This window comes from Mirounga angustirostris, unplaced genomic scaffold (assembly GCF_029215605.1).
Source record: "Mirounga angustirostris isolate CCGP_5_RB_7025 unplaced genomic scaffold, mMirAng1.0.hap1 SCAF_3, whole genome shotgun sequence".
Taxonomy (NCBI): domain Eukaryota; kingdom Metazoa; phylum Chordata; class Mammalia; order Carnivora; family Phocidae; genus Mirounga; species Mirounga angustirostris.
The window spans coordinates 2,601,179-2,627,814 of NW_026991711.1; the positions used below are offsets into that span (position 1 = coordinate 2,601,179).

Below are 26,636 nucleotides of genomic sequence, written 5' to 3' on the forward strand. Positions count from 1 at the left end.
GTCATAGACGGTGTCTGGTGATTGACAAGCTCAATGCCGAACCCCGCAGGGCCCCAGCCCCCGACCGCTGGCGTTTTGCCGGAAAGCAGGTTCCGCCGTCGGGATGCGTCTTAGGGATTTAGTGTTTGGGTTCTTTTTATCGTTCCTCTTTGGGGCTGCGGGCGTTATAGGAAGGGGGTCAGAACGCTGCCCAGTTGACAAGCACGTTACTCTCGGAAAGCAGGTGGGGGCCTGGAGCACCACCTCTGCGCAGTCCCGTTCCGTTCTGGGCCGGCTGTGCGCCCTGGACTCCACGCCGGTCTGTCCCCCTGGGGGGCTCCCGCGCGGCTCCCCGCCGCCGCTGCAGCCGCTCCAGTCAGAAACCTGGAGGGCGTCCTCTCTCCCCGCCTTGCCCCTCCCGCATCCCTCGTCCTGAGGGCCTGCCTTGCAGAGGCTGCTTTCAGGCAAACAGGCTAGAGCCCGGGAAGGCGGACGGGCCCATGGCGACCCCCTGGCTGAACACGGCCGGGCCCACTGGGGCGGCGCGGTACAGAACGGAGACGTGTTGTTCACGGTTCCGAAGTGCGCAAGTCTAAATTCAGCCTTTGGTGGTGGCCGTCGCTCCTTGGCGTCGCTTGCCTTGCAGCTGTGTCCCTACCGTCTCTGCCTGTGTCCTCAAACGGCGTTCTTCGTGAGTCTGGCCTCATATGGTGGTACTTTCCTCTTACAAGGACGCCAGTCATGTTGAATTAGGGCCCACTCTGATCACCTTATGCTAATTTGGTCATCAGCAAAGACCCTACTTTCAAGTAAGGGTACACTGACAGATACTGGGGGTTGGGACCTGAACAGATCTTGGGGGACACAACTCACCCATAACACCTAAATGCGCCTCCTATTACTTCCCTACAGCAACAGGAAGATCGTGCCACTCCTCTTGAGGTGGTTTTGAATGTAGGTGAGGTTCGGTAGGGTAAGGTCCCGAGCCAACCACCGGGAAAGGATTCTTGAGACATCTTTGGTGCAAAAAGGTGATTTCACCAAAAGCATGGGGACAGGACCGAGTGCAGAAAGAGCTGCTACACCGGGGTTGTGAGGGGTGGCTCATTATATACTTGGGAGTTGGGGGAGGTAAGGAAATGGGAGGTTTTCAAAAGGACTTTCATATGCTAAAAAGGACCTACGAGATACTGGAGGCCTTGCCATTGTCAAGTTAAGGTGGTTTTTGCCACTAGCAAGGCATTAACATTAAGACAGTTGGGAGCTTCCTTCCAGAAGTTAAGGTATTGTTACGAATACTCTTTTGGGGGCGGGGAGTGGGGGCGCCTGGGTGGCTCAGATGGTTGGGCGTCTGCCTTTGGATCGGGTCAGGATTTCCGGGTTCTGGGATAGGGCCTGCATCCAGCACTCTGCTCAGCAGGGAGCCTGCTTCTCCCCCTGCTTGTGCTCTCTCTCTCAAGTAGATGAATAGAATCTTAAAAAAAAGAAAAAAAAAAAGAATGCTCTTTTTTTTTTGGTAAGATTTTATATATTTGACAGAGAGAGAGAGAGAGAGCACAAGCAAGGGGAGTGGCAGAGGGAGAGGGAGAAGCAGGCTCTCCACTGAGCAGGTGCCTGACCCGGGGCTTCATCCCAGGACCTCGGGATCATGACCTGAGCCAAAGGCAGATGCTTCGCCCACTGAGCCACCCACGCACCCCAAGAATGCTTCTTTCTTGTGAATCACTAAGACATTTGTAAACTGAGGGAGAGTCCTGTCTTGCAGGACTCTAATCTCTATAAGTTAACCATTTGTTTTTCCTTCTCTGAGCTTTAGGGCAGCCAGGAGTGCCTGAGGAATATCACACATATTCCACCTGGGAGTGTGTGTGTTGTGTGTGTGTGGGGGGGGGGGTTGTGTGTTGTCAGCTTGTGCTTTGTCCTCAGCTTGCCTTCTGCTCCCTCATCACTCCTCATCCAAAGTTCCTTTCTTCCAAGGCCTTCTAGCCCCTATGTGATCCATGCACCTCAATCTCCTGCCACTGCCCTCCTTGCTCCCTCCTGGCTACACCAGCTTCTTTGCCCTTAGTCTACCTTGCCCAGCATGTTCCTGCTCTCCCTCCTGCTGGCGTGCTCTTTCTCCTGATACTGACATGGAGTGTGCATGCAGCATTTTATCAGTGCCAAGCCATTCCTGACCATTCTATGTAAAATCCATACCCCTTCTTTCCTGCTTCCTGTCTTGTTATTCTCTTAGTACTTCTCACTACTTGAGATATCCGCTCATTTATCCATTCATTGTCATCTACGCCACCATCACCATGTCTATAGAAGTTAGCTCCAATGGAAAACCTTTCTTTTGTTCTGTACTATATGCTCAGGGCATAGAACAGGGCGCATAGGAGGTGCTCCCTCTTTCTCTTTACTGAGGCATAATTTACATAACAATAAACTTCACGGATTGTAAGTGTTCACTTCCATGAGTTTGAACAAACGTATATAATCATGTAATCACTGATGTGGGAAACAAAGGCAAAAGAAAAAATTAATTTCCTTACTACTTACACCCCATTGACAGGTCCTTGAAACAGGCAGAGGGACCTTCCTCTAGGAGCTCAGCTGCCTGGATGTTGACACTTTGCTAAGGGCCAAAGGTAATCTTAGCCAAACTCCCCAGGATCCTGTGAGTCTACTTTAAACATATAGAGATTCCTTTGGAAACTCTCTTTCTCTCTACCCCCCAAGATACAGGTTAGTAATCATCCTCCAAGCATGTGGCCTCCTGATATACATCTGAAGAGTCTCAAGACTGCGGGTTTACTAAATAGTATTAAATAGCCTTTTCCTAACAATAGCTAGCCCCCTCAGGGTCCTGGAAACCTTGTTTCCAAAATACCTTGGAGGCTTGTTCTATCCCTAACCTGTCCCAACTTGAAAGCATATAATCAATCACCCCTCACAACCCCAGTGCAACTCTTTCTGCCTACAGGTCCTGTCCCTGTGCTTTAATAAAGGGGTGCCTGGGTGGCTCAGTATTAAGCGTCTGACTTTGGCTCAGGTCATGATCCCAGGGTCCTGGGATGGAGCCCCACATCGGGCTCCCTGCTCGGCGGGGAGCCTGCTTCTCCCTCTCCCACTCCCCCTGCTTGTGTTGCCTCTCTTGCTGTGTCTCTCTGTCAAATAAATAAAATCTTAAAAAAAAAAAAAAAAAACTGCCTTTCTGCACTGAAGATGTGTGAAGAATTCTTGACTGTTTGCTCCTGGACCCCAACATTTCCTACATCAATCACCACCACATTAGTGATTTAGAACACACCTATCAAGACACCCCAATTCAGGCTTTTGTTGCTATTATAAATGTTATTTTCTTAATTTTAATTTTTATTTATTTATTATTATTATTTTTTAAGGATTTTATTTATTTGACAGAGAAAGACACAGCAAGAGAGGGAACACAAGCAGGGGGAGTGGAAGAGGGAGAAGCAGGCTCCCCTCTGAGCAGGGAGCCTGATGTGGGGCTCGATCCCAGGACCCCGGGATCATGACCTGAGCCGAAGGCAGACGCGTAACGACTGAGCCACCCAGGCACCCCTTAATTTTAATTTTTAATTGTTCATTGCTCATATATGGAAATACTATTGATTTGCATATATTGACGTTGTATCCCTTGACCATGCCGAATTCACTAATTACTAGTTCTAGCAGATACTTTGAGGTTACTTGGGATCTTCTATATGAGCAGTGTCAGTTTGCCCATTTTTTGGTGATATTAACTTCATTAACTTTCTGGGTAGCCACCAAATTATTTATTACCAGTATGAACTCCTGAATTTTTATTTTACTCAACAAAAATTTATGAATTTTTATTTTATTCAGAATTTTAAATTTATTAACCACTGAGTTATTTGTTACCAATATGAATTCATGAATTTTTATTTTATTTCATTCATTTATTTTATTTACATCTTATTCATTATGTTACCCTTTTTTATACTTTAAATGCAAACATATTTAGGGGCGCCTGGGTGGCTCAGATGGTTAAGCGTCTGTCTTCGGCTCAGGTCGTGATCCCAGGGTCCTGGGATCGAGCCCCGCATCGGGCTCCCTGCTAGGTGGGGAGCCTGCTTCTCCCTCTGCCTCTGCCTCTCTCTCTCTCTCTGACTTTCATGAATAAATAAATAAAACATTTTTTAAAAAATGCAAACATATTTAATTATTTACATATTGATGGCCCATCTAGGGACCCCGGCCTCAGAGCCATCTCTAATCCTCACGGTCCAATCCTTCCCACAGAGCGCAGGAAGGGAGTTCCTTCTCTTGTGCGGGCAGGGCCTGGGGAGGGGAGATCTGTGCAAACTGAGAAAACTCGTGCAGACCAGTCACGGGGAACCTTCCTTACTCAGCTGTGGCGTTGTGTTGGCACTGTCCGGGCCAGGAAGGAAGGAAGAGAGTGAGGGCTCACTGGACACTGCATTGTTCTGACTGGCCTTCCCAGGCCAAACACCGCAGGGACAGGAAGGTAAGCGGTCTGAAATGCGGGCACCCGCTTCATTTCCAGACTTCACCTCTGACGTGGAACACATTTGACCCATCTCTCTGGCAACCTCCAGGGGTGACCTTCACCTTCCAACTGTCTTCGCCCGGCTCCTGGCCTGCAGGCTGCTGTCCTCATCGGCCAGGCTGAGAATCAGATCTAAGAACAATCGGAACCAGATCTTTTCCTCTTCCAAAGGTGATATAGCACATTGGATAATATTACAGGAGACCTGTAAGTATGTTTTTTAATATTCACTCACAAAATCTGAAAAATCGTTGAAGCTGAAATAATCTGTACTTTTTTAGTAAGCAGGAAAGAGACCAGAATTGATGTAACACTAACAAGGGATTTGCATTCCTATTAATTTAATTACCTCAGTGGGAGCCGCTGCTTAGCATACCCATTGGTAACTGGGAGAACGTCCTTCCTGTTGAGAACTATCTCTTGTGACATCTTACCTATTTTTCACTTTGCAACGAAGAGGAATGTGATTAAGGGATATGGCCAGAAGGAAAAATAAATTTTATTTGCAAGATCAGCAAATCTTTAATTTCAGACTTAAGGAAAAACCAGTCAGGCTCAGGTAGATTTGGTCTCTCTGGGGGCTTATTTGAAATGCAGAAGCATAAAGGTACCTATTGTTTCCATAAAAATCAAGTTATCTGTTTTAAGTGATTGCTATGATTCAGCATCTTTTTTAAAAACACAAATAAAATAATCCCTTGAAATATTGATGCTGCTATTGATCTGCTTGGCCACGGCCGGCTGAGAACCCTCTTAGTCCTGGTGTAGCATCAGTGGGAGGGCTGCCGTGGGGACCCCAGAGAGGCCGCGGGTGAATGTTGAACTTCACTCTATAATTTCACCACAATCTCTTCTCCCGGGTCAGTTTGATGGGGCTGGTGAACAAAATCCTTATCAAAATCTCAAGTGATTAAAGCACTTCTCGTATTTGTCACATTTGCAGATGGCAGTGTGTCGGGTAATGTTTTTCACTTTCTCTTACATAAAAACTCAAGGGAGTAGTTCTCCATCCTTTCTCCCTGCATTTAACAAAGGAAGGCACACTGCACTGAATCTGAGATCATGAAATTCACCTTCCTGATCCCGGTTCAGGAGGTGAGCCTAGAGGAAGTAAAACGTCTAGCTGTGTCCCTGTGGGAGCACTTCTGTATTACAGATCAACCACCAATAAGGGAAGTGATTGGCTCTTTCTATAGTGCTAATCTCAGTGAAAGACTTTAGAATGCCCACATTTTTAATAAAAATGTTTTATATATGGGGCTCCTGGGTGGCTCAGTCGGTTAAGCATCTGCCTTCAGCTCAGGTCAGGATCTCAGGGTCCTGGGATCGAGCCCCACATGGGTCTCCCTGCTCTGCGGGAAGCCTGCTTCTCCCTCTCCCTCTGTGCTTTCTCTCTCTCAAATAAATTAAATTAAATTAAAAAGTCTTGTATAATCATAACATAAAGGGAAAAAACACTACATTGAGTCTGGATATAAGAGTTCTAATCCTCAGCAATAGCCTTGAGCATTTGGGAGAGACGCCTAAACATTTCGGGTCACAGAGATTTTATCACCAAAAGATGAAATTGGATGAGATAACCTTTAATGTTTCTGTCAGCAATAGAAACATGTATTTGACCTAATAATACACTTGCTTACATGTTATCTTTTATTTCGTGTTACTTTTAAAAGACTTTTAAAATCCTGTAAGAGGAGCAGTAATGTGCTTGGGGGTTGAAAGTAATCGAGAATTTATATAGAGCAAGTCCCAAATGATATTCAGACCAATATCTCCCCTATTTTTTAATTGAAAAATACCGTCCTCTTTCTTTAATTGAAGTTTTTCTCCAAAATAAAATTAGAGAAATCCCCTGGAAGGGTGGCCAGGTGATGTTACCCGGTTGGAAGCCAGCTGACTATCCTCTGTGCCTAAGCCGCTCAGGCTCATCAACCGCAGAGCTCAGCCTCTCTGCCAGACCAGTTCGTGTTTCTGTTATTCTTGGTGGATTGTGTAAGGGGGGGAAACAATCTTCCTCTGCCCTCTCAGAGTAGGCGTCTATAATCAGACTGACAAAAGACAGATGAACAGGAGAAAAGGTAGATACATTTCGCTTCTTGGTATTTTAATTTTTTCCCATGAGTGGAGGCCTTCCCAGAAAAGAAATGAAGACCCAGGGGCACCTGGGTGGCTCAGTTGTTGGGTGTCTGCCTTCGGCTCAGGTCATGATCCCAGGGTCCTGGGATCGAGCCCCACGTTGGGCTCCCTGCTCGGCTGGGAGCCTGCTTCTCCCTCTCCCGCTCCCCCCGCTTGTGTTCCTGCTCTCGCTATCTCTCTGTGAAATAAATAAAATCTTAAAAAAAAAAAAAGAAAGAAAGACCCAGGGAAGTGGTCCAATTAGGGGGTGGGGGCGTATATGCCATTATAACAAAAGGCAGTAAGTTGTGGAGAAGTGACCAGACCAAGGAAATGGGGTTTGGGCGTCCAGAGGCAGATACGGGGGAGACTAATGGAAGCCGAGGGATGTTCAGGGAGGCTGTTTACATAGAGGCGTCCTGGCAGCATCGGTCGTCCTTCCCTTCCTGGTTCCACAGAGGGGCACCCCTTCCCAAGGCAGACTCACTCCCTGCTCGTAGGTGAGGGAGACAGCAGAGAGTTCCCCTGTGTCTGCTGCTTCCTAATTGTCTCCAGCTCAGAATAATCTTGACGCCAAAGTGGTATATTTGGGGGTGGCATATTCCTTTTTTTTTTTTTTAAGATTGATTTATTTTAGAGGGAGAGTGAGCAAACACAAGGAGGAGGGGCAGAGGGAGATGGAGAAAGAATCCAAACCAGACTTGGAGCTGAGCACAGAGCCCGGCGCGGGGCTCGATCCCAGGACCCTGAGATCATGACCTGAGCTGAAACCAAGAGTCAAGACGCTTAACCCACTGTACCACCCAGGCGCCCCTGGGGATGGGGTGGCATATTCTGATTACATATTCAACTATCACACATGTGGGAACTGGGATTTTCGCAGCACTGTCTACGAGAACTTTCTATAACGGTAGAAATGCTCCGTATCTGTGCTATCCAGCATGGTAACCACTAGCCACGTGTGACTATTGCAGACACGAAGTGTGGCTGGTGCAAGTGAGGGGCTGAACTGTAAATGTGGTTTTTTTTTAAGGTTTTATTTATTTATTTGAAAGACAGAGACAGAGACAGAGATAGCCAGAGAGAGCACGAGCAGGGGGTGGGGGAGAGGGAGAAGCAGGCTTCCCACTGAGCAGGGAGCCCGATGTGGGACTCGATTCCAGGACCCTGGGGTCATGTCCTGAGCCGAAGGCAGAGGCTCAACCGACGGATCCACCCAGGCGCCCTGAACTTTAAATGTTACCCAACTCGGGGCGCCTGAGTGGATCCGTTGGTTAACTGTCTGCCTTCGGGTCAGGGCATGATCCCAGGGTCCTGGGGTTGAGCCCCACATCGGGCTCCCTGCTCAGCGGGGAGCCTGCTTCTCCCTCTCCTCCCCCTGTTCATGCTCTCTTTCGCTATCTCTGTCTCTTTCTCAAATAAATAAATAAAATTTAAAAAATAATACTAAATGTTACCCAACTCAGACAGGCACCTGTGGCTAGCCGCTACCATACAGATGGCAGAGCTCTGGGACCCTAAAACCATCAATAGACGGAAAATACCAGGTTAGCTTGGGGCAGAGGAGCTTCACGTTGTCCCTGTTTAGTGCACTGTCCCCACACTTCATTCTGGGATGGGGTGCCCTCTACTGTCTCCAGGATGACAGTTTTGAAATGTCCTCCATGTGAGCATCTTCAGACTACAATCCGCTCTGTAAACCCTGCACATTAGCCCAGAACTAACTGTTGTTACCACAGAGTCCCGTATTTAAGTGTGTTCCTTCAAACTTCATTCAAGCAGAACATGAACCCAGGAGACAATTACAGCTTTCTGTCTCGGTAGTGAGAGGAACACAAACCATTCTGGATTCATGATGCACCGTTATTTCTGCTAAATCTTTTCTTCCTGGCAGGGGTAATGTCCCTAGACCTCACTAGGAGCTGATGTCCAGCATTCCCATTTATATTCTGTGTTACAGTAAAGAGAGCCAGGAAGACAGAACTCGGGAGATGCGCGTGGGTCTGAGGCAGATGTGGGCAAAATGGCAGGTGAACTTAAGTCCAATCCAGGAAACATGGAAATCTAACAAAGAATCTTATTTATTTATTTATTTATTTATTTATTTATTTAAGAGCAGGGGCGGGGGGAGGAGCAGAGGGAGAGGGATAAGCAGACTCTGAACTAAGCTTCGAGACCGATGTGGGGCTCGATCTCACGACCCTGAGATCATGACCGAAGCCAAAACCAAGAGTTGGAGGCTTAACCGACTGAACCACCCAGGTGCTCCATCTAAAGAAGAATCTTAAGGAGACGATCTGAACCTCTGTTTGGTTTGTGAGCATTACCATTTTACGGGTCAGAATTATTTCTTACAGTTGATTCAGGGGCAAGTGAAAACAAAAAGAGAGTCAGAGATGGAGAAGCCGGGCTGGATTCTGCTTAGGGGATATAATACTATCAAATTCAAACCAATATTTGACTTAGTCAACAACTTCACTTGGGGAGAAAAAAAATGATGCAAAGTTTGTGGAGGAAAACCACTGACTTACCTGATGGGCCACATGCATCACTAAGTAGAAATTGGAGCACCAGAAATTTCTTGTCCTCCCTGCAGGGTATCTGGTGAACAATTAGAGAACATGAGTCATAAGATGCAGCGATGCATGTGGGCTTAAATCACCAATGAGGGGCCCCTGGGTGGCTCAGTCAGTGAAGCTTCTGCCTCCAGCTCAGGTCATGATCCCAGGGTCCTGGGATCGAGCTCCGCATCGGGCTCCCTGCTCCGCAGGAAGCCTGCTTCTCCCTCCCCCACTCCCCCTGCTTGTGTTCCCTCTCTCTCTGTGTCTCTCTGTCAAATAAATAAATAAAATCTTAAAAAAAAAAAAGAATTCTTGAGACATCTTTGGTGCAGAAAGGCAGTTTTATTAAAGCATGGGGACAGGACCCGGGGGCAGAAGGAGCTGCTCTGGGGTTTTGAGGGATGACTGATTATATGCTTTCAAGTTGGGACGGGTTAGGGATAGAACAAGCCTCCAAGGTATTTTGGAAACAAGGTTTCCAGGACCTTCCCAGGACCCTGCGGGGGCTGGCTTTTTAGGAAAAGGCTCTTTAGTACTGTTTAGTAAACCCTCAGTCATGAGACCCTTCAGGTGTATATCGGTGGGCCATATGCTTGGAGGATGATTACTGACATATCTTGGGAGGGGAGGGGTAGAGGTAAAGGAAGTTTCCAGAGGAATCTCTATATGTTTAAAGTAGACTCACAGGATCCTGGGGAGTTCGGCTAAGTTTACCTTTGGCCCTTAGCTAAGTGTGGACATCGAGGCAGCTGAGCTCCTAGAGGAAGGTCCCTCTGCCTGTTTCAAGGACCTGTCAATGGGGTGTAAGTAGTAAAGAAATTTAATTTTTTCTTTTGCCTTTGTTTCCCACATCAAATACTTTAGAGAAAAGCGCAGAGTATGACAACACGAGTTGCCTTCAAGTCAAAAGGCCAAAGGAACAAATCCAATGTAGAAGCACGTAGAGCAAGAAGGATTTGCAGCTTGCTTCTGCAGAAACTAAGAGACATTGTAGGAGGGTCGTAGGCTTGGGTCTGATTGAGTTTTTAACCTGGGCCATCATGATACAGTTACGGGTGTAGATTTAAGCAGATGTTCAGGAGGCAGAATGAATGTGTCAAGGGCTACTTAACTCATTTCCACGAATATTGTTTCTACGCACAGGGCACCTGCCGTGGGCGGGGGTAGGAGCCTGAGCAGATCTGCCGGCCCTCACGTCACAGGCAGGGGGCCTGCGGGCCGGCCAGGGGAGCGCTGGGCAGGGCGGGAGAAAGGCAGAGCTGGGACGCTGCCCAAGAACCGCCTCCTGCTGTCGGGTTGGCATAGATGGGGATCCTGCCCTTGAGTTGGGAAAGTTGGCTCTCGCCCCGGGTCTGGAGGTTAACCCAGACTGATCTGACTGAAGCAGGACAGTTCATTCCATTTCGCTTGATGATTGCCTAAGTGATGCAATCCTGGCCTCTCGGCTGTGAGGGAGGCTTCCGGGAATGGGTTCTTTGCTCTCCGAGAGATGCCGGCAGGTGGAGGCCAGCCTGTACACGATCCCTAGAGCTGGAGAAGCCTTGGGAGCCTGAGGACATCTCGCCGGCACGGAGCCTATGTGCTGAGCAGGGCAGGGTCGGGAGATGGAGAGAACCCAGGTCTTCATGGAGCTGCGCGAGCCGACAGCGGACGGCCCAGCAGGGTGAGCCGCGGCCCGGTTGGCCCCAGGCTCTTCAAGCTACCGCACCGAGCTCCCCGCCACACTCTCGGCATTGTACTGAGGGCTGGGTGTGTCCTGTTTGCTCTCCTCCTCCCAGCGATTTTTTTCTTAAACTTTTTATTTTGAGATGGCTGTGGATTCACATGTGATTGGAAGGAGTAATACAGAGAAATCCCATATACTCTCTGTCCAGTTCTCCCAATGGTGACGTGTTACGAGACCACAGCGCAACATCACGACCAGGATAGTGACGCTGATACAGTCGAGTATAGGATATTCCCATCATTGCCCTGTACAGACGCCCCACGTCCTTCCCTCCCAACCTCCCGAACCCCGGCGGCCACTGAGCTGTCCTCCATCACTAGGATCGCGTCTCTTCAAGCACGTTACTGAAATGAAATCTACGGTATGGAACCTTCTGGGGTCAGATTTGGGGACGCCGCCATCTTCTGCCACAGTGATTTTTCTGGGTAGATACCGTCATCCCTGTGTGTGTTCGTTTCCCAGGGCTGTGGTAACAACCCACACGAAGGGGCGGCTTAAAGCCACAGAGATCCTGGTCTCACCGTTCTCCCATCTGGAGGCCAGAGTCCAAAATCAAGGTGTCCGCAGACCCTGCTCTCTCCGAAAGCTGTGGGGACATCCTTCCTTGCCTCTTGCAGCTTCCGTGGCGACCCCTGGCGACCCCTGGCTGACAACTGCACACACGTCACATGCGTCCACAGGCGAGTCTGCGTCTTCACATGACCTGTTCATCTTAAACATTTCTTTCTTTCTTTCTTCCTTCTTTCCTTCCTTCCTTCCTTCCTTCCTTCCTTCCTTCCTTCCTTCCTTCCTTCCTTCCTTTCTTTCACAGAGAGAGAGAGAGAGAGCACGGGAGAGAGCGAGAGCGAGAGCGAGCACAAGCAGGGGGAGTGGCAGAGGGAGAAGCAGACTCCCCACGGAGCAGGGAGCCCAATGCGGGGCTTGATCCCAGGACCCTGGGATCATGACCTGAGCCGAAGGCAGACGCTTAACGACTGAGCCACCCAGGCGCCCTATCATGACCTGTTCTTCTAAGGACACCAGTCACATTGGTTAGGGGCCTGCTCTACACCAGGATGACCTCACCTTAACTTCACGAATTGCATCCTAACGACCTCCTATGGGGGTATGATTCCATTTTTGTCCAGCGCACCAGAATTGGCTCTGCGGCTCCTTTTAAGGAGTCAGCCGGTGGGATCCTTAGGGAACGTGTTCTGTGCGTTCTCTGAGCACCCTGCCAGCCGGTGCTCACCCCGTGTGACCCCGTCCCCCCAGTGTGAGCATGGTGGGGGGAGGGCAAGGCACCACCAGACCCAATGAGATCCCCGCCTCGCTAGCAGACTCTAGCGCCTCTCTCCCCCACGTCGGGTTTATGAATACTGGCATCGTTTCTCTGTTCCATTTTATAATTATTTATTGCTGATGACAGCATGCTGTTGATTTTTTTGCAGTGTTAATATTATTCCCAAAAACCTATTATTTCTCTGTAAATGTTCTCAGATTTGGTACATACAAAATTTTATCATCCGCAGAGAACGACAGCTTTGTTTTCCTTTCTAGTTTCTATTTCTCCTTCCTTCCTGCTGTGCCGGCCAGGACGCCCTATTCACTGATGAATCATGGGGATTAAAGTGCCCTTATATTATCTTTCACCTTCATGGAAATGCTTTTATTTTATTTTTTTAAGAATTCTATTTTTTTAAAGATTTATTTATTTATTTATTTGACAGAGAGAGAGAGAGAGAGAGTGAGAGAGGGAACACAAGCAGGGGGAGTGGGAGAGGGAGAAGCAGGCTCCCTGCTGAGCAGGGAGCCCGATGTGGGACTCGATCCCAGGACTCCAGGATCATGACCTGAGCTGAAGGCAGACGCCCAACCATCTGAGCCACCCAGGCGCCCCTGATGTCCCCTATTTTTATAATCTGTATGAAATAGGGTTATCTGCCTTCCCAGGCCGTGCCTGGTGTCATCCGACGAGCGGAAGCTTTTGACCACAGATTCAATTTCTTCAATGGTTAATAGTTTATTTAGTTTCCACTTTTTCTTCACTCAATTTTTGCGATTTTTATAGAAAATCATATGTTCAGGGGCGCCTGGGTGGCTCAGTTGGTTGATTGTCTGCCTTCAGCTCAGGTCATAATCTCAGGATCCTGGGATCGAGTCCCATGACGGGCTCCTTGCTCAGCGGGAAATCTGCTTCTCCCTCTCCCACTCCCCCTGCTTGTGTTCCTTCTATGTGCTCTCTCTCAAATAAATAAATAAAATCTTTAAAAAAAAGAAAGTCATACATTCATTTAAGTTTTCAAAATATTAACATAAAACACTTAGAGTATTCTTATTATTTTAAATTTTATCTGCAGGGCACCTGGGTGGCTCAGTCGGTTGATCATCTGCCTTGGCTCAGGTCATGATCCCGGGGTCCTGGGATCGAGCCCCATGTATGGTTCCCTGCTCAGTGGGGAGCCTGCTTCTCCCTCTGCCTCTGCCCCTCCCTCTGCTCATGCTTTCTCTCTCACTTTCAAATAAACAAATAAAAAAAAATTATCTGCCGCTTTACCACCTTTCTTCCTATACTTCTTTGTGATTCTTTTTTAGTCATGTTAGAGTTTGATCTATTAATAATCTTTTTTAAACTAGGTTTTGATTTTGTTCATCTTTTCTGTTGTTTCTTTGATTGTATTTTTTATCAACTTTTGTTATTTTTATATTTCCTTGTGCTTTATTTAAATTTACTTTGTTGTTCCTTTTTCAATTTTTAAAATTAAACTTTTTTTTAAGATTGATGGATTATGTCAATATCAATATCCTGGTTGTACTGAAAGCAGGGATTGATTGATTATTATTATTTTTTTTTTAGTAAGCGCTACACCCAGTGTGGGGCTGGGACTCACGACCCTGAGATCAAGAGTTGCATGCTCTACCAACTGAGCCAGTTGGGCGCCCCTAAAAATAAACTCTTTTTTTTTTAAGATTTTATTTATTTATTGGACAGAGAGATAGAGAGAGAGCACAAGTAGGCAGAGCGGCAGGCAGAGGGAGAGGGAGAAGCAGGCTCCCCACTGAGCAGGGAGCCCGATGTGGGGCTCGATCCCAGGACCCTGGGATCATGACCTGATCTGAAGGCAGACGCTTAACGACTGAGCCACCCAGGCGCCCTAAAAATAAACTCTTAAGTTAGTTCTTTTTAGTATTTCTTCCTTTTAAATCGAGGCCTTGGAAGGTGAGTTTCCCTGCGGGTCTGGCCTCTGGGGCATCTCACAAGTAGAGCATGCTGACTGCTCGCTGACGTTCGGTTCTGTGTAGTTGGTCTCCCTGCCTCCACCAACCTTCCTCCTTAATCCCAGAGTGACTCAGTACACGTGGACAAACACTTAGGTTCTCTAACCTCCTTTTGTTGTTTATTTTCAACCCAATGGTCTTCTTCTCCTTTTTTTTTTTTTAGGATTTTATTTATTTATTTGACAGAGAGAGACACAGCGAGAGAGGGAACACAAGCAGGGGGAGCAGGAGAGGGAGAAGGAGAAGCAGACTCCCCACTGAGCAGGGAGCCCGATGCGGGGCGCGATTCCAGGACCCTGGGATCATGACCTGAGCCGAAGGCAGACGCTTCATGACTGAGCCACCCAGGTGCCCCAACCCATTGGTCTTCTATCTGGAAGGTGTGGTGTGAATGATTCCAGATTTTGGACAGTCATCGATGTCCATCGTGACCTGGGTGCACATACATTTTTGTGAATCTTCCATTTCACATATATTTTATTTAAGTGTCCATGAGAAGGGGACAGCAGGCATTAACTTCATTTTCAGATGAGGAAATTAATCGTTAAACATAGTAAGAGCCTTCCCATGGTCACGTATTTATTAAGAGAGAGACCAAAGATTTAAACCCAAACTTGCTTCATTAAAACTCCTCTCCACTGTTTACAGTCATCATCCTTAGGAGGAGCATGGAACAGGTTTCATTTTTACTTTGCATTCTTATGCAACATTTGATTTAAAAAAAAAAAAACGACAAGCATGTGCTGTTTTTGCAATTTTACAGAAAACAATGAAAATGGGGCAGGAGTTAGGCAATCCCACTTCTGGGAATTTACCACAAGGGCTTATTCCCACAGAATCAAAAAGAGATGTGCAGAAGGAGGCTCATCCTAACAATGTCTGCAAGGGTGGGGACCCCCAAACAATGTGACTGGTGTGTGAAGGGCCCGTTACGTTACACCCACACCCCAACACCACTATGGTGGCACCATCTCTAAGATTTCCTGTAATCGTATTTGCGTGCAGTCAGGAGATATCTGGAAAGATCTTTCTAGTACACTAAGTAACATTGGTTTATTTCTGGACAATGCCATCTAAAGTGTTTTTTAGGGGCACCTGGGTGCCTCAGTTAGTTAAGCGTCTGCCTTTGGCTCAGGTCATGATCTCCGGGTCCTGCGATTGAAACGGTTGGGCTCCCTGATCAGTACGGAGTCTGCTTCCCCCATTCTCTCTGCCACACCCCCTGCTGTGTTCTCGCTCTCTCTCACTCTCTCTCTCTCAAATAAATAAATAAAATCTTTAAAAATATATAAAGTGTTTTCTATTTTTGCTTTGTCGTGTTTAAATAGTGGTTGGATGTTTGAGACCATACCGCGTATTTAAGCCAGTTTCAGAAGTAAATAAATAAACAAATAAATACATAGAAGAGAAGGCATCATGCCTGAATGGTACCAGATTCTGAGGTACTGGGGGCTAAGACTTCAATATATCTTTTTTAGGGAACAATTTAACCCACGACGGGCAGCTTAACTCCACGTCCAGTTCCTCACTTCAGGAGGGGTGGGGATGAGAAGCTGACCCCCGGTCCCTCTCCTTCCTTCCGCTTCTACACACTCAGGGGTCAGTGTCTCTTACGTGCGCAGGTCTAGACAGCGGCTGCAGTCATCATGAGCTCAAGGCCAGAGGTGACCCCGCATACACAGCCTCCAAACACCCATCAGGGGGAATAGTGTGGTGTTGGAACCCTCACTGCAGGATTCCCTAAAAGAATGTCAGTGGAGGGGCACCTAAGTGGGTTGGTTGGTTGAGCGTCTGACTCTTGATTTTGGCTCAGGGCACAATCTCGGGGTCCTGAGGCCGAGCCCCGCGTTGGACTCCGCACTGGGTGTGCCGTCTGTTTGAGATTCTCTCTTTCCCTCCACCCCTCCCTGCTGCCTCTCTCTGTCAAATCAATCAATCTTTATTTGGAAAAAAAAAAAAAAAAGGAATCTCAGTGGAATCCACATTTAAAGCCCTCAAGGGATTCGTGCTGAGGTTAGCCCAAGAAGCGTCCTCAGGATTCTGGAAGAGGATTCATCCTTTCCCTAAACCTGGGTATGGGAGGGTCCTACCCTCCCCAGGAGGGGGACAAGAAGCTGGGCGTCACAGTGCTGCAGGAGTCTTGGTGGCTGTCAACCATCGCTGCACATTAGAATCATCTGGGGGATGGGGTGTGTGCTTTCCTAAAATACTACCACCTGGGCAAAGATTGGGAGAGCTGCTCCACATCATGAGCCTTGAGGGAAATGCAGATCCAACCCAGAGTGAGATACCACTACATACCCATGAGAAGGACTAAAAGTAAGGGGACCGCCATCCCCAGGGTTGGCAAGGACAGGAAGAAATTAGAATCTCATGCCCTGCTCGTGGGAACATACGGGGAAACACGCACTGTGGAAAGCAGCTTGGCAGTTTCTTCGAAAGTCAAACATATTCCTACCATACGAGCCAGATATTTGATTTCTAGGTATTTACTCAAGAGAAATGAAAGCACATTGTCTACACTAAGGTTTGTCCGTGAACAGTCATGGCAGCTGATCTGTTAACAGCCAAAGAGTGGAAATAACCCAAATACCCAACAAATGAGTGGATAAACTCTGGTGTGCCCACGCAGTGCAGTACTACATAGCAAAAAAAGAAGCCAATTATTGATCACTACAACAACATGAAGAACGTATGCCAAGTGAAAGAAAGAAGCCAGACAAAATGCACCATACATACTGCATCATTCTATGTCGAGAAAATTTTGGAAACTGCACACAGATGCACAGTGATGGAAGATCAGGGGTTCCCTGGGGACAAGGTGAGTGGGAGGAGCACAAGGGACAGATGACAAAGGGGCACAAGGGGACTTTTGGGGTGATAGTTTCATTATCTTCAGTGTGGTGACGGTCCCACAAGTGAACACATTTCTCAAACTTCCCCAGCTGAGCACTTTAAAAATGGACAGTTTGTTGTCTGCCGACTACCTCAATAAAGTTGGTAACAAACAAACAAGGACCTGCTGTCCAAGCCCCAGTCCCCAGAGATTCTGACTTTGTTGGTCGGGGGACAAAAAGTTTGGTACTTTTAAGAAACTGCCCCTAAAATCAGCTGGGCATGATCACTGGCCCTTGTAACTTATGGTGGGTGTTGACATGTGAGAAACTAGGCTAAGGCTACGCACTTTTAATTTCTGTGGCTGAGAGAAAATATGTTTAAACCAACCCAACGGACATTGTCTAGGAAAATAGTTAAATTCACCACGTTGTTGGTTGAACTACATGAAATCACCATTTTTAGGTCATCAAAGCTCAGGTGCCGGCAACTTCATATGGTTCAACCTATATTTTCAATAGTTTCACCTTCATCAAATGGTAGTTGTTCATAACTGTCATATTAGGGCTGGACCAAGTCCCACTAATGAAGTCACTAATGACGTCACCTTGGACCATTAGAGCTTCAACCTGGGCCATTTGAGCACCCTTCATGAACCACACTCCCCCTCTCTCCCCCCAAAGCCAGTAAATCCTGGCATGGTGCAAGGAAATACGATTTCAGTTGAAAGTAAACACTATGAGGGGCGCCTGGGTGGCTCAGTCGGTGAAGTGTCCGCCTTCAGCTCAGGTCATGATCCTGGGGTCCTGGGATCGAGCCGCACGTCGGCTCCCTGCTCCTCGGGGAGTCTGCTTCTCCCTCTCCCTCTGCCCCTCCCTCCTGCTCCTGCTCTCGCTCTCTCTCTCTCTGTCTCAAATAAATAAATAAAATCTTTAAAGAAAATAAAAGTAAACATGATGAATTTTAAGCTTTTCCTTTGGTCCTTTCCATAAACTTCTACCCCAGTTTTCCAGATTCAAAGTAAGTTTAACTTTAGATCTACTTTTTCTCTTTTCAGAAGTAACATGTATTTATTGTAGAAGATATGAAAATGGAGAAAAACACAAAGAAGACACAGCAAACTGAGCACGCCCCACTGTGTCCACTGCCCACGTCTGAAAACGTAGGATCAGCCCGGCGTTAGTCCTTCCTGAAAATTAACTGTGGGTTTTAAACAGTTCTTCATGGCTTCAGTAAATGATTTGAGACCCATGTTAATACTTACTCAGGTGGCTTGACGTACGGATTAGTTCTGTAATCATCCAAAGTGGATCTCTTGTGGAAGTGTTTGTCAAGTGCTACAGTAAAAACAACTGGCTCTCTACAGAATAAACAGTGATTCAGGTGCAGATCTGAGCACCCTCGCTGGCTCAGATGAGAAGGGGAGGAGAGCAGGTAAGTAGGGCTGCCTGGGGATGGACAGGAAATCTGATGAGCTAATATCTGAAAATATTTCAGAGCCACAGTGTGGACAAGTTCGTGAACATAAATGATGAAAATCTCAAACTGGAGTTCCAGTGGCGTGGGGTCTTACTTTAAAGCTGGCCAATCCTGGGGGCTCCTCCTCGGTCTTGCGGGTTACCGCAGGGAGGACACCCCTGTCTTCAGATTCCCCTCTGTTCATGTTGCAGACAGAAGCTAGAGGGAGCATTTGGGAAATGAAAACGCATTTATTCCCCTTGGGTCATCTAAAAAAAAGTAAATAATCTTAGTGCGTTCAGGCAGCTATAAGAGAATCCCACACATTGGGGGGGCCTACAAGCCACAGAATTTATTTCTCATAAATTGGAAGTCCCAGGTCAGGTGAGGATGCTCTCACTGGGTCCTCTCGTGGTGGAAGGGGCCAGGGATCTCCTGGGGTCTCCTTCCTAAGGGCACTAATCCCCTTCGTGAGGGCTCTACTTCATGACCCATCTCCTCCCAAATGCCCGCCTAATGCCCTCCATGTGGGGGTCGGGGTCTCATGGCAGGCATTTGGAAGGACACAGACATTCAGGCCCTAGCCAGTATGTAGCTTTCATCTCAACAAGGAAGCCAGAATTGCACAAGGAAGTGCAGGAATCTTGCCCGTTTCCTGCCAGGAATGCCGGGGAGGGGGGGGGGCATGGGGATCTTGTTTAGTACAACTCAGGGAGCCCGAGCAGGGCCCACAGGAGCTCAGCTCTGCGCTCCCTGCAGGCCCTGAGGGAGGATCCTTCTGCTCAAATTCCAAGCAAGAGCTCTATTGGTCTCATAGGGACCCACTTGGCCCCACAGAGCTGGTATGAAGATTATTTGAACTGGAGACATTTGATGTACAGTGGATGCAGAGAGAAGCCTTTTCAGAGCTCCCTGCCTTTGCTGAAAGCGGAGCTTCACCCCCAGATGGGAAGGAGCCGGGCCACTCACACCAGGATGAGAAATCGCATAAACAAACATTACCACAGGGGCCACACCTCCCATTCCCCCTAAAGGCTCATTTGTCTCCCCCTAGCAGCGCTTTCTGCCCCCCAATTAAGTTGGTACGTGAACCCCTGTATCTCTCTGTTCAGGGTCCACTTCATCTGAGCATGCTCACATGTAGTGTGAACAGACTTGCTCTCTCTTCTCCTGTTAATCTGTCTGTTGTTAAATTTTCAGGCCCCCAGCACTGAGTCTGCATTGGTGGAGGGAAGGTATTTCCCCCCCGACGATACAAATTTCAGGGGGGCATTCTGGGGTTGGCAACACACCCCAGGCTGTACCCGGAAGACAGCTGTCTGCTGCCCCATCTCTGCCCACGTGTGGGTGTTCTGATCGTCTCTTTCCTGTGAGGTCCAAACCTCCCTGTGATGCAATTCGAGAAACTTACCAGAACCGTGAAATCCTGTGATCAGACCAAGTGGTTGCTTAAAGGCAGTCTCAGCACTAACATCCCGAGATAAGTGTCATAATCTTCTTTAGCAGCATTATGTTCATTGTGGCTTATTTATTTTTTCAGATCTTCAGAAATTCTAGAGTCTTTAAGAAGGCCTGTTCTGACAAGTCTACTCTTGGCAGGATTGAGGTTTGATTCCAAAGGGGCCAAAGTTCCATTCCAAGGAAATCTAGCTAATATTGTACATACAGAGTTTCAGTGCACAGATAGAGACTGAAAGAAGATGTGGTGAGTTTATTTAAAAAGCAAACCCACACGATGAGGGTAGAGCCCTGGGGGGTGGGGGGCAAAGTAAAGGGTGGTCTGGGAAGCCACAGACTTTCAAGGAGGAAGTGGGAAACAGAGTCAAAGCCCACAAGTGGGTCGAAAGGCTGAAATGTCTGACACAGGGGAGAACGGTTTCAGGGTGCGTGGGGGGCAGGTTCCCTGGAGGAAGTGTCACAGCTAGCTCCCATGAGCGTCGTGGAGAACGAAGGAGCGTTAGCCGCCTGAGGGAGGAAGAGGATGACTCCTGCCCATACACCTGCTCGTCATTGCTGAAAATTCCAGCTAAGAATCAGCGAGTAATAGGAGAAGAAATGTATAAGATGAGAAGTGGAATCTTTCAAAGTGGGCATGTCCATAAAAGACCAGGAAAAGTCATTCTTTTACAGAGAATGAAACACCCCACCCATGGCCTCTCTCGTGGGTCAGACGCCCTCACGTTCTGTGTCCAGGCTGAAGAGGTCATGATGCACCGGGTGGCGCAATGGAGAGAGGACTTCCACACACGATGTTTAAAAAACATTCAAAATCCCCTCCGTCCATCAATGACTGAAAAACCGAAAGCAATTGAGAGTTCCTTGTTCTATCCATCCGCACAGGGAAGTCCACTGTTTCGCAAGAGGAAGTTGAGCTGTTAAAGAAAAACCAAAGCCTAAGTGTTAGACTAAGGGAAAGATGAAGGAAGAGCTACTTGCATTTCTGTTTGGGGGAGGTGATAGAACAAAAGAACACAAAACCCAGCAAAACCCCAAACTGACAACTGTACAAAGGCTTCTTAGCAGATCGAGTAATTAAGTTGCAGATTGATCCCCAGATTCTGAGGGCAAAGTGTGCAGGGAGGACCATTCTCTTAAGTCCGGTGGTGTGTGTGAGATTTCACTGTAGAGACACTGGGGTCCCGGGAGGTGGGGGCAGGCCTGCTGGAGGAGCTTTGCTGAGGACCCTGTGCAAAAGAGGCAAGGGCTCAGACATGGGGGCTCCCATGTCCTCCGAGCTCTGGGCGTCTCAGTCCCCATCACTCTGCAAAGAAGCTAGAGAGGTGTGGCCTAGGCCGGGGGTTGCTGACCACACCGTGCCGGGGTTTTTTTTGTTTTTGTTTTTTAAAGATTTTATTTTTTTGACAGAGAGAGACACAGCGAGAGAGGGAACACAAGCAGGGAGAGTGGGAGAGGGAGAAGCAGGCTTCCCGCAGAGCAGGGAGCCGGATGCGGGGCTCGATCCCAGGACCCTGGGACCATGACCTGAGCAGAAGGCAGACGCTTAACGACTGAGGCACCCAGGCACCCCCAGTGCCGGGTCTTTGAGCAAAGGAATGGGATTCCCACGGCGGTCCGTGAGGCTCTGGGCCTGGTGGGGAGAGGCCAAGGAGGCTGGGGAGATTAGCCCCGGGTGCTGCCGAGAGCAGGGACCCCAAGCCTGAGGGGCTCAGACTCAGGTGCAGGGCTGGGCCGCACCCAGAGTTCCTGACTGCATACGTGTGGGGAGTGGGGCCAGAGAATTTGGGGTGCTGGCTGGCCTGGCTCAAGGAAAACCATCCCTGAGAGCGGGTTCTCAGAACTGAATAGGGCTGCAAGGAATGGCCAGATGCTAAGGACCCCAAGTCTTAGCAGAAAGCTGGAGGGGCGTCCTAGCTTAGGAGGGCCCCAGAGACACCATGCGTCCAGGGAGGAAAGGGCGTCCCCTCTGGGGTCAGAGACGGAGGGGTGGCGGGAGGCCAGGACAGCGGGGGGCCAGACAACCCACACTTCCACCCACTGGGAAGCAGAGCAGGGACTTGACTGCCCCAGGCCCCACAGCAGCGCTGGCCTCTCCCCCTCCTTTCTCGTCCCTCGAAGCGCTTCAAAGTCCTCCCCACAGACACACGTCCTCCACGACAAGGTCCCAGACCAGAGGGGACACAGGAACCTGTCACACAGAGGAAAGGAAGGTGTCCCGTCTCTGCATGTCGACGCCTAGCCGGGTGAGGAAGGCTGCGGGCAAGAGATGGGCCGGCCCGCCACGGGGTCTCCGCGCACCGCAGCGTCCAGCCGCGCCCGCCAGAGCCTGGCCTGCCCCGATCTCCGACCTCCAGGACTGCGGAGAAATAAATGTCTGTCGTTTAAGCCGACCAGCAGCCAGAGCAGACGAATACACCAGGGATAACACGTCACCATCCTTGTCCCAAGGAGACGGCAGTCTGTTTGGGGGAAAGAAGCATAAAGACCGGTGTCCATCACAAGACAGAGAAGGGTGTCAGAGATGCTTGAAGCAGGGTTAGGACGGAACCGATGGCCCACACTTTGGAGGTCCACCTCTGGAATCACCCAGCTTCGGGTGGAACTGAGCTAGGGGTAGAAAGAATGGATGCTTGGGAAGATGCGAGCAAGGAGGCTGCTGGGGGGCTGATCCCGGACCAGCCATGTGATTGGTGGTTGCCCCGGGTGGGTGTGACTGAGGGCCCGAGCTAGCAGGTGCTGCAGAGGCCAGGCGGCCAGGGGGTAGACAGCCGCATGCGGCAGCGGGCAGGGCAGGGGCTGTACTCCCCCCCCCCAACCCCCGCACTGCGGGGCACCGCGCAGTTTTCATTTTGGAAGGCAGCTATGCTAACCACTATACCACCAACGCCCCGGCTCAGTTTTCATTTTGGAAGATGCTCTTTTTATGAGAAATCTACCATTTTGGGAGTTTATATTGACTTTGTTTCCATTTCTGCAAAACTCCTTAAATTTATTTTGAGGTTTTGGGATGGCTTCTACGATAAACAGAAAATGGGCTGACGGAAGGCATCGGCGTCAAATCAAATGAAGATGTATTTTGAAATCTAAGAAGAAACGGATGTGGCCGATTGTTGATCTACAATAGCCTATATGCTAGTAGTTACATCATTGCAGCTTTGGATATTTTGTTTCACTGTTTTTAAGCAGAGAAAGGAGTTTTCATATGTTCTCACCTCGTCCCCCTGCCCCCAAATCTGTGTGTAGATTAGGCCGCACAGTCTTTCTGTGAATGTGGTTTGCCCAGCAGCCCTGTAGAGGGTCCCGAGGTGCTGATACCCCAGACCTGGAAGGATGCGGTGCGCGCCTCCTGGCAGGTGCACCCATGACAGCATAGCTGCGAATCCAGCCCTGGGTCATCAACTGACTCCAGAGAAGGGAAGAGGATGCAGGGAATTCTAAGAGGAAGAAGAGCAGAAACTCAGGGTGGGGGGTTTCTGAAATTGAAATGTAAACCCGACTTGAAAAACACCCACAATTTCCTGTCCTAGCTGGGGCAAGGTTGCTGTCCCCAAGGGCCTGATTCATCTTACTGAGTGCTGGTGGTGCTGGCTGAGGGGATGCTGATCGAATTGGGGGGGGGGCCCAGGAAGGAATAACGGAACTCACGCCTACTGAGCACCCCTGCGTAGAGGATCACTTGCCCACAACACTGAGAGGGGCAGTGTCATCTACATTTGGTAGATGATGAAACAGAGGGCACCACCATTAGGAACACTTGCCCAGAGTCACTCAGTTAAAACATGGCCAACCGGGGTTCCAAATTCAGTTCTCTTGAGATCTTTCCATATACTTAGCTGACACCAGACCTTCAGCAGTCAAGGGATCACAATGGATATTGAAATGCCCAGGAACTATGCCCGAAAAGTTGGTAGATTTGGTTACATACAAATAAAAAATATTTGCACATTAAAAAAAAATCCCTGGGGCGCCTCGGTGGCTCAGCGGGCTGAGGATCCGACTCTTGATTTTGGCTCAGCTCCTGATCTCAGGATCCTGAGATCAAGCCCCACGTGGGGCTCTGCACTGACTGGGTAGTTTGCTTGGGATTCTCTCTCCCTCTCTCTCTGCCCCTCACCACCATGGCATTCTCTCTCTTTCTTAAAAGCAAAAACAAACAAACAAACAAACAACTTTAAAAAAATCACCATAAACAAGGTTGACATAGTTGAGTAAACAAGTATATAAAAGCTTTTAAATGTTATATATCATAGAAATTTATTTACAGGTTTATGATTTAAGTTTTATATTTATGTTTGAAATTTATTTACATATGATACACATGACTCCCAATTTTTTATTTTGAAGAATGTGAAATCTATAGTAGCACCATAATTTAAAAATGTTCAAAAAAAATGTTCACAGTTTTTTTTCAGTGTTTCTTTTTTTTCTTTTTATTTATTTATTTATTTGAGAGAGAGATAGCGAGAGAGAGCATGAGCAGGGAGGAGAGGGAGAAGAAGGCTCCCTGCCAAGCAGGGAGCCCCATGTTGGGCTCCATCCCAGGACCTTGAGATCATGACCTGAGCTGAAGGCAGATGCTTAACTGCTTGAGCCACCCAGGCGCCCCTATTCACAGGTTTTTAATGGGCAATTAACAAAAGAAAAATCATTAATGACCAGTAGATTTTTAATTTATTTTTAATTTTTATTATTTTTTAAAGATTTTATTTATTTGAGAGACAGAGCGAGTGAGAGAGAGCACATAGCAGAGGCAAGGGAGATGGAGAAGCAGGCTCCCTGCTGAGTAAGGAGCCCGACACGGGGCTCCATCCCAGGACCCTGAGACCATGACCTAAGCCAAAGGCAGAGGCTTAACTGACTGAGCCACCCAGGCACCCCAACCAGTAGATTTGTTAAATAAAGATTTTGACCTTACTGATGGTCAAAGAAACACAAATGGATATGAGACCTATTTCTATCTACTCCACTGGTAAAGATGAAGCTTTATCCCCTGGTGTCGGGAGGGTGTTGGATAGGCGGAGCAAGTATTCAGCGCGTGCACTGCTTCTCTTTTCCACGGTGTCCCTTGTGTCCCTTGCAGACGTCACTACCCTCACTATATCTGTCCACTGAGCCCCAGTGAGATTATCATTTAGATTTGGCACATAGCTGAAGGCTTATTTGCCACCCAGGAGAATACTGAAATTCAGTATTAATGGAAGTATACAATGACCTAATATTTGTGACATTGAGGCATTTTGAACAGTATCGGTTCAGTTTGTTACATGTGAGCCGCAGAAATTGCTGGCTGTCCCCCTTCCCCACTATCCCTCCTTCTCTCCCTAATTAGAGAATTTTTATCTGGGTACACGAGGACTCAGAGTAAAGACTACATTTCCCAGCCTTCCTTGCAGTTAGGTGTATGGCCACGTGACTAGCTTCTGGCCAATTGGGGTGTAAGCAAAAGTGTCATGTGTCAGCCATTGGCCAGTTGGCCGGCCCTTCCTCCCTCTGCTGCTTGGAACGTGGGTGTGATGGCTGGAGCTCCCACCGGGAGGAGGAGGGTGAGAGTCAACTTGGCTGGCAGAGCTGTGAGCTGGAAGGAGTCTTGCGGATTGTGTAGAGCGGACTGCCAGGCCAGCCTCAGATGGGCTACCTCAGAACTTTTCTTGTGAGAGAAATAAATGTCTCTTTTAAACTCCACTTCTTTGGGGCTTTCTGTCCGTCCGTGGGAAGCCAGTCCTAAGTGGCACGAAGTAGCCCTGCCCGACCTGGCTGCAACGACGTCTTCTGTCTCGGACCCCCGTGTCCGCCCCAGAGACGAGCCGCGTCTTCAGCGGCCGGTGCTTCGTTCGGAGAACACCTTATAGATACACTGCTTTTGTCCTGAAGTAGGTGCGGGTCTTGTGGATGTGAACGGCAGAGAAAGAACCAATATTTTGTGGATGTAAATGTTGGGGTCCGTGCCCGGCTGGCTGGGCCGAGGGCAGGACCTCAAGCTTAGACACATCCCGGCGCAGCCAGCCGCGGGACCCTGGGGAAGCCGCTGGCTCACGCTGCGCCCCGGTTGCGCTTGCGAGACGGCGAAACATCACGGGACAGCAGCACCAGCTGCGCCCCCGAGAGCGACCTGGGCCCCCGGCCTGTTGCCGTGCTGAGGTCAGGAAGCCTGGAGCTGATAAAGATGCATGTGGCACCCATCTCTCCACGTGCTTGTGCTCCGCTCCTCTCTATCCTTCCCCTCTTCCCCTGTTATTCCACATCCAATCCACAGCAAATCCTGTAGGTTCCACCTTCAAAATATACCCAGACTGCAAACAGCTTTGAACACTCCTCTGTTACCACGCTAATCCCAACCAGCACTGTGTCTCTGAGGTCTCTGCATCTGCCGTGGCCGCCTCAACACAGCAGGCGGGTGACCTTGTGTCAGGACAGCTCCTGTCTCTCCTCCCCTCGGAATCCTCTGCTACCCTGCTGTCTCATTCAGAGTATAAGCCACAGCCCTTACGATGACCTCTAGGCCCCAGTATCCTCCCCTGCCCCACCTACCCCCCCTCCTCACAGACCTGATGTCTAGCTCACCTTCTCTCTCCTGCTTCGGCTGCTCTGACCTCCTGCAATCCATCAAGCTGACCAGGAGGGCTTCTGCCTCAGGGCCTTTGCACTCACTGCTCTCTGTGTGAACCCTTCTTCCTACAGATACGTGCATGTTCAAGGCCTTACCTCC

The 26,636-nt window shown here is 48.7% G+C and overlaps 1 long non-coding RNA gene across 5 annotated transcripts; it reads left to right on the forward strand.

The window, feature by feature from the left end:
- Positions 1-66: 66 nt before the first annotated feature.
- Positions 67-25,606, forward strand: LOC123839899 (uncharacterized). Of its 5 annotated transcripts, none has more exons than XR_010409878.1 (6): positions 67-2,612; positions 4,362-4,477; positions 4,569-4,726; positions 11,070-11,282; positions 11,384-11,601; positions 18,072-25,606. It is a non-coding gene; the product is annotated as an uncharacterized LOC123839899 (long non-coding RNA). The 5 variants fall into 5 exon arrangements; XR_010409880.1 differs by having other exon boundaries at positions 67-788; positions 892-2,612; positions 4,362-4,726; XR_010409876.1 differs by having other exon boundaries at positions 4,362-4,726.
- The last annotated feature ends 1,030 nt before the right edge of the window (positions 25,607-26,636 follow it).